The following is an 8197-nucleotide window of genomic DNA, read 5'->3' as shown; positions in this document are numbered from 1 at the left end:
GGCCTCAGGTATTGGTCTGTGAAGTGCAGAAGATACAATTACAATGCGCTCCAGATGTGAAATCCACTCTACTGAGCCCCCTTTGCCTGGGTTGGGTCATGTCCTCCAGCCCCACAGAATGGTGGTGGCTCTGCCAAGCCCTGGTGAGTTATGGTGCTTTGTTGAGAGAAACTGGGGGATCCAATGAACCAGCTTTCTGGAAGGTCCCATCTCCAACAGGGAGGATCTGCTGGGGGTTGCAGAAAACAGCTGGGTGTCCCCAGTATTAGGTACAGGGAAAACACCTGCCTTTGTATCTGCTGACATAAACCATGTCTTGTAAACACCTTGATTGCCTCTATTAGCCATTCCCTGGGCGCACTCACCATGAGACGACTTAGTCATCCTATCTGCCAGTCCCAGCTAACACCTCATGCTGCTGCAGGCCCAGATGGAGCAAGGCTGGCTGCTGCTGAGGGGCTGCATGGCTGCACCGGGCCTGGTTGCCAACAGCTTCAGAGCAATTCCCCGGTGAAGTGCAATACTGCTGTGGAGACGCCACAGCACGCACTTGGTAAAACCGTGCCAGGTAGACCACCGTGCCTGAGCAGTGCAGAGCATCCTCCCACACTCGCCTGGGATGGACCCTCTCCCTGCGGAGGGGGACAACAGTCACCCACAGCTACCCGGTTGCAGTGCCAAGGTGCAGACAGACACACAAAATCTTAGGGAGGATTTGAGCCTGTACCCCTGCAGTGTTCTACCAGTCACTTGGGAAAGGAGGACAAATTCTCCTTTTTGGCCACTTCTGCAGTGAGGCAGAGAGGAGGGTGAGGGAGGGAGGTTCACCTCTCTCCTGCTCCAGCAGGCTGCTGGGTGCCAAGACTGCCAGGGAGGGTCACCCCACCACCTTCCACTGCAGCACTGGCACAGATGCTGTGACATGGGAAAAGGCTGGAGAAAATTAGCTACTTTTAAAAAGCCCATTATCACCCATGAGCAGAGCGGTATCCTCTTCCATGGCTGCGCAAGGACAGAGAGGGCAGCGTGTGGCTTTATGTGTTCATCATATATGGATCATGTTTTATTAATCTGGGCAAATACATTTATTTGTGTGGCTTTTATCTATTTTTTCCCCAATGTACTGGTGAGCACACAGGCAAACACTGTCTAAAAACACTTCTCCTACACATACGTTGAAATGTTCTTGTTTGTTACGACATTTCTGGGTGGCAGGAGTGCAGATCCAAAGCATATCATTACTGGAATCTTCGTCTGTCTTTTAAGCATATGACTTTGTTTCTACCCTCATTTTGTGTGGGGGACTGTCGGCTGCTGAGCCAATGGGGGAAGAACTGTACATCTCCAGCTCCTTTCTAGCCAGAAGTCACGTGAAGGGAGTTGCCTCCAGACTTCTGGGGAATCAGTATCATGAAAAATACCGGCCCAGGTCTGTAAAACATCCAGATCACTTACATCACTTTGGTGCATTGAGGAGAGCTGTGGGCAAAACCCTGTTCTGGGCTGTCAGCAAGAGACAAGAGGGAGGTAGTTTCTAGTTTCCCTGAACACAACCAGTTTGGTAACAGGAGAAGGAAGTTGAGATTCCCTCCTACAAATACAGTAAGATATAAAACCGAACTGGTGCCTGTATTTTGCTTGCCAGGGCATGAATTTCTCTCACATGACTGTGTGGGGCCAGTTCTGCCGCCCTCCCTGGTCCAGCAGCTCGTTGGCTGGGTGCCTTACCCTGCAGCTGCCCGGCTCCCTGTGCCGCTGCGCCGAGGCTCGGTCCTGGCCCTGGCTCTGAGGTGCGTCCTCAGCACTGGGATGGGAAGGGCACTGGAGGAAGGGCGACTAGGAAAGAGGTAGGGAGATGTGTCAGTGTTGGTTGACGTGTCAGTGTTGGTTGACAAAAGCAGACCTCTTGCTTCCTCCACTTGCTGTTTACTTGGAGGGGAGGACAGGAGATGCATCATGACTTCCTGGATGTTTAGCTTATTTAAAAAATCAGATGAAAAGTGAAAATACAATAAACTTTTAGGGCAAACCCATTGCAGGTCACTCCAGCCCCTTTATTCCTGCTGCCCACATGAGGAGCTGGGTGAGGCACTGGTGCAGTCTGTGAGGAGAGACCAGATCATTCCTAGAGGAGTGTGTCCATTTCAACAACCGCTTGCCTTTTTCCCATGGTGTTGCTAATAGAAGTGTGTGCCTCTCCCGCTCTGGAAGGGAGAAGCAAGGGGAAGGCAGCCTTCTGCATGGGCCTGGGGGGGTCTGCTTCTGCTTTGCTGTTCAGCAGAAAAATCCTCCAGACAAGAAAGCATGAAAGCCAGAAAGGTTAGATGGCAAGAAAGGTTAGAAGGCACCTTCAGAAGCTATAGAAAACATCCAATCTTTTTGTCTTGCTTTAGTTTTTAACATAAACAAATGTATTGTTTTTCAATATAGCTCCTCCCTGCGCCAGGCTGCCGTGATGCCCACTGCCAGCAAGAGCCTGGCAGACCCAGGTGTCCAAGACGGCTCTGTGCCATGTGGAGCCACTGTATCAGCCGTGGCAAAGGGCAACCAACCCTCGATGGCTGCTTTAACTCTTTTTGCCAGAAAGACTTCTTTCTCCTACAGGTCTGGTGACCAAAGAACTTTTTATTTTCTCAATGGCCCTTCACCCCACCCGCTGCCCACGGGCCATGGGCCTCCAGTTAAGCTCAGGACCAGACCTTCAGTCGCTGCCTGAACTGTGCAGTAACTGTGCCTGTATCCAGCTCAGCCACAGCCATGTCCGTGCCTGCCACGGCGCAGACCCTGACCTGCAAACCGACTTTCCAGCTGAGCCTGAGACCTGCCTGGTGATCGCTGGGCCCGATCCTGACCTGTGGACAGACTTCCCAGCTTGGCCTTGGACCTGCCTCCCTGCCGCAGTCCTGCTTGGCCATCTGGACCCTCCTGTGCACGTAGCCACCGTCGCCTGTCCATCCCTGTGCCTGCCTGGGGCAGCGTGGGGCTCAGCCGGCTGCCCTGCCACCTGCGTACCACACACAGTCCCGTCCCTTCGGGAGCTGCCGGCTGCAGCTCCGTGGCTGTGACGCTGAAGTTACCGGCTTAGAGTCAGGGAGAGGTGGCAGGTGTTGGTCCTGTCCTCCGTGGGACAGGTCTGTGTAGGGGGGGTTTGGATGCAAGAGATGATCTTGGAAAAGCTCTTTCAGCAATCACTATTCAAATATAAAGTGCCTAGACTTGTTTGAAAACCTGCTATCGAATATTTTCCCCATTGTAGTCCCAAGAAGATATGCCTTTTCTTCTTGGTCGCTTCTTTCTTACTTAAGAAACACAGAAGTTGTCAAGTTTACCTTCCTCGCTTTTTCCAGAGGATGCACTGGTTCATTCAGAGGGGGATGCCAGTGGCTCTTATATTGTAACAGGTCATTTCTTTAGTGGAGAAGACATATCTTCAGCACGTTCCTCAAGCACCAGAGCTAGCAAATGCTAACTCAGTCTCAAACACTGCCTAAAACCACCAAGACTTCTGATACGGTTTCTGTTTCTTGGGATCCTTCTCTCACATGTCACCAGAGAATTTAATTATCTGTGTGGAAAGACAAGTGGGCTCTTTTAGAAGGTCTTTACATGAAGTAGTTAAAACAGCTGCCAGCTCAGCTCAGCTGGCCTTTAGTTTGTGAGGATCAATCCATTTCCCTCTGTATTTGCATAAATCTGGTAGGTCTCTCCATACTGTTCTGTTACTTTACGGACTGAATTATCTATAAAACACCAAAGTAAACAAGCCTAAGGCGTTCAACCTTTGAATTAAAATGTGCCTGGGACATCCTGAAAATCTTACTGAAAGCATCTGGTGGTTTAAAGGAGCTAATTACATTCGTCAGCACATATAGGATCAGCATTTTCACAGTTTAAAGGGTCAGAGAAGAAAGTACAGTCAGAATCACCAAACAAGAGATTAATGAGATTCCAAAAAAATGTCAGGGCTGGCAGAGGTGAGCGGGGCTGGGAGGTGGCTGCGGGCTGGCGTGGGATGGGGGCCCTCCCCATCCACAGCATGGGACGCTTCCCAGCCCTGGCGTTGGCCCAGCCATGCTAATCTGCTGCTGGGAGGGGAGTGGGCTGCCTTAGGCACCATTTTTAGAGCCAGAGACTTAAAAACTCTCAGTCTGGAGTGGCAGAGCTGGGCTACATCGCAGGTACTGGTTTCTGCCCTAAGCTCCTGCACACAGACGAGTTTCCCGGGAGTGCTGGGGCCAGGGCTTACACACACCCGCCCTGGGGCGGGCATCGGGCTGTGCACAGGAGTGGTGGGCACAGTGGGTCCCAGCCTGATGGGGGGCCAGCACTGTTGCCCCAAATCCCCCACGCAGGGCAGCATGATGGCCAGGGCACAGCTGCAAATCTGTCCTGCCCTCAGCAGGAGCCTGATCCTCACCACGCTGGAGGCGGCTGCCCTGCTCCCTGCCAGCACCTGCATGGCTCATCCCTCCAGCACCGCCTGTCCCTGTCCTCAGACAGCAGCTGCAGGCCCGGGGAGGCACGCGGGCAGGAGGTGGCAGGGCCACATGGGGTACACGTCACTGTCACTGGGCATGGCAGCTCTCTAGATGCTTAGCGCTGGGCACAGATCATGGGGAAGCCTGGAGCAGAGCAGGCAGGCAGCACACTGACTCTGCTCCAGCTCTTAGGAAAAAGGAAAGGTGGTCTTTCTCCAATGTCTTGCACTAAAAAAACTTTCTCCTAAGGCTGCTGGAACCTTAAGAGGCAGCCACTCACTGCATGTGTGTGCATGTGTGATGACGTATGTGTACAGGGATGCACTTGCGTGCCTATGTGTGCACAAATGCATGTGTACATGTGTGCATGTATGTGTACATGTCTGTGTGTGTGTGCGCTGCATGGAAGAGGAGCAGATTAAAGTGTTAGGTCACATGGGAGCTACTGCTGGATGGACCCTACCTGGGATTTGGGTTCTTACAGTTAATAGGATCGCTAGAGCTCAAGGCTGTCATCCCATCAAGATAAATGTCTCTAGTGCCCACTTTTAAGCAATCCGAATTCAATTAGGCTAATTGGAAAACAAGTAAAGAAGGATTGCATTAATATAGCCTTATAGCATGAACCTCCACTCCCTCCCTCCGGAGGGACAGCTGAGCGTGGTGAGCCTAAATGTCAGAGCCCTCGCACAAGGCCCATGCTGCTCACCACCCAGAAAGGGCTGCCGCGCTCCCAGATCAGCCACGGCCGATTCCATACCCACAGTCAGGACGAGCACTGCGGGCAGCACGCTCCATGGAGGCTCAGGCACTGTGCTGCACAGGGCCGGCTCAGCACTCTCTGTGGGAGTCCTGCATGCTGCAGAGCACCTTGTAAGCGGTGGAGAAAACACAACCAACCCTCCTAGGGGCAGGTAAAGGCAAATCTCATCAGAAAGAAAGCACAAGGCGACTGTCAAGGTATGAATGATGCAGTGATGGGAGGAGGCAGCAGCTTCCTCACAAGTCATGCTTTCAAGAAAGTTCTTAAACTGCACACTTGGGAACTCCTGGGGAGAAAAAAAGCAAAGCCAGTTTTTAACAATATCTGTTGGATGATACAGAGTATGCAAACTGCAGCAGGGTACAGGTTCCTGCTGGGTGAATATTTCCCCCTTTTCCTTGCCCTCCCCGCCCCCATCGATTTGCTATCTGACCTTGAAAGTCCTGTTTATCTTTCAGGGAGGCACTCCCTGCTGCACATCACTGGTCTGGAGAGTAGTGATGTCCCACCTGCAGAGTGACTTCAGCTTCAAATGTCTGCTCTGTAAGGCAGTAATTATTTCAGCAAGAAAAGACAGGAGGAAAGGAAGCAAGAATCTGTGGCATTTTATGGTGCTGATTTCACTGTGTGAAGCCACGTCCCATACATACGTCTCAACAGCACCAATAGGATCAAAACTATTCCCATTTAGTTTTCACTACGCATGCACAGGAAGGAGGTACAGCAGACAGCTGCGCTTTAGAGGTTGTCCATCTTGAGAATTTTTGTTATCTTCCAAACATAATTTCAGCAGTAATTGTTGTAATAATACATTGCAAAAAACTAAAAAAGGGGATGGAATGGGGGCTGTCTTTTGGAAAGGCAAGTAACAAATACCACCTATTTCCTCCCCTAATGAATATTCTCAAATTTGATCCTGATTGCCCCTGTAAATTTCCAAAGGTTAATGGTCTTTGCGAAGCTGTGATGTACCACAGTATCAATATCTGAGGCTTCATACTAGTTTGACATGTGTCCCAGGGGACTCTGTGGCAGCAGGGGATTTAGCTAACAGCTAGTACAGTAGACCCAAAGGGAAACATTCAGACAGTTAACTTTCTTTGCCATCCTAAACTCTCTGTGTTAGTCTCTGATTATCAGAGGAACCGTTAAGACTTCCTCCCTCCCCAGAGCAGTGTGACGCCTCACATGTGTGTCAGGGCACCAGTCTGTGCCTGAAGCATGGCAAGAGAGAAAAGATAGATCTGGAGCTGGAACAGTCAGAGCTGCTCTCTGCTCTGCTACAGGGTTGTGGGTTTTTTTCCAGATTTTTACAGATTGTGACCAAGGGAGTTGCTTCCTCTTTCGACAACTCCACTACCCAGCAAGAAGGATGCTACAGTGACAAATGCAGTTTCATACTGCAAATACAACTGTAATAATCTACTGCTGAGGAAGGAAGATCCTTCTCTATTAGGGAGGAAGGTCTCTTGTCTGCTGGGTGGGATGTGTACTCTGCTTCAGGGGTGGAAGTCTTTTTGCTGTACATTCACATTAACAGCAAGAAATTTGAGTCTTGTCCCTGTATTTGACAATTTCGACAGGTGCCCTAAAAGCAGCATCTGTGCCAGGACCCATAGGCACTTACTGCCAGACCAGAGTCTGGCTAAAGGGGTTTTCCTCATTTGTCTCACCTTGCTATCTTTTTTTGCTACAACAAGCAAAAACGATTCCCAAGTTTGCCCAGGGCTTCTGGAGGGACAGGCATGTTTTGTGCTGGTTGTTGAGTGCCATAAAACCCCAGCTCCAAATTAGAAGAAATTAGGGACATTGCACAGTTCATTCATCTTCACTAATAGAGTTCTTGGGAAATACACATGTAGATTAAAGGAACACAATGGCCCCTGGCTGATTGCTTTGAGTACCCTCCAATGCCCCTACAATGGTATTGACTTGCTTTTCATATTGTGCACAAAAGCCACACTAACCTTTTCTTGTCTCTTCTGTTGGCCTCTTCCCTCTTTGCCAACGGATGGCCGGCCGAGTTCTTTCGGCCCCAACCCACCCCCCCGCCCCGAAACAGTCAGTGAAGGCAAACCTCACCTGGAGCTAGTAGAAAAGCTGAGCACTTCTAAAAGGAATTAACTTTGGGACATCAGACCATAAACCTTAAAAAGGTGTGGGCATCAGCAGAGGCAAGCACTGCCAATCTTTGTTTTGAAGCCATTCCTCTGGAAAAAATCTACACAAAATGCATCCTGTTGGGGCAGGGGGGAAGCAAAAATGAACATTTGTGGAGAGAGGTCATGCCTTTTATTAGACTACCTAATATATCTGGAAGAAGCAGCAGCAGTGGTGTGTTTCATTCACATACACTCTCAGGCTTGAAACAGATGCATCTTCAAAGCTAAGCGCAGGCTGAAAACCACTCTGGATTTTACTGTGTTTGCCACTTAAACCAGCTGGGACAAAAGACGGCTGGTGCCTCAGAGGAAATGGCAAATGCTAGCATAAAAAGTGATAAAGTGACAGAAAGAGAAAAGCAGGAAAAATACTGATGCAGGAAGGAGTGTGTTGGAGGCAGGAGACACGATGCCGTTGCTGGTTAGTAGTCCAAGTCCGCATCCTCCACCAAGCCAAGTACAAAGTAAGGTGTGGGATTTGGCTCTCTGCCTTACCTCCAAAAGCATTCTGTAGCTCTTCCACGAAGCCATGCCGTGCCCTCTAGCCACCCAGCCCCACTCGCGCTGTGGAGGACAGGCTCACAGAATCAGCTCTTCTCACAGGGTCTGCCCTAGACCAACATCTTGGAAAATTTCCTCGGAAATACCGCCTAGCGCTTTCCCCAGACTTGCGGAGGCGGAAAGGCTGAGCCCACCTCCTTCAGACGTCTCCAGAATCCACTCTCCCCAAAAGCCCACGCGCACTTTCACTCGGCCCATAAACCGGGTTTGAAGGGAGCCAGACGCAGGGCACG

This window comes from Aquila chrysaetos, chromosome Z, assembly GCF_900496995.4.
Source record: "Aquila chrysaetos chrysaetos chromosome Z, bAquChr1.4, whole genome shotgun sequence".
Taxonomy (NCBI): domain Eukaryota; kingdom Metazoa; phylum Chordata; class Aves; order Accipitriformes; family Accipitridae; genus Aquila; species Aquila chrysaetos.
This window is presented reverse-complemented; position numbering follows the sequence as displayed.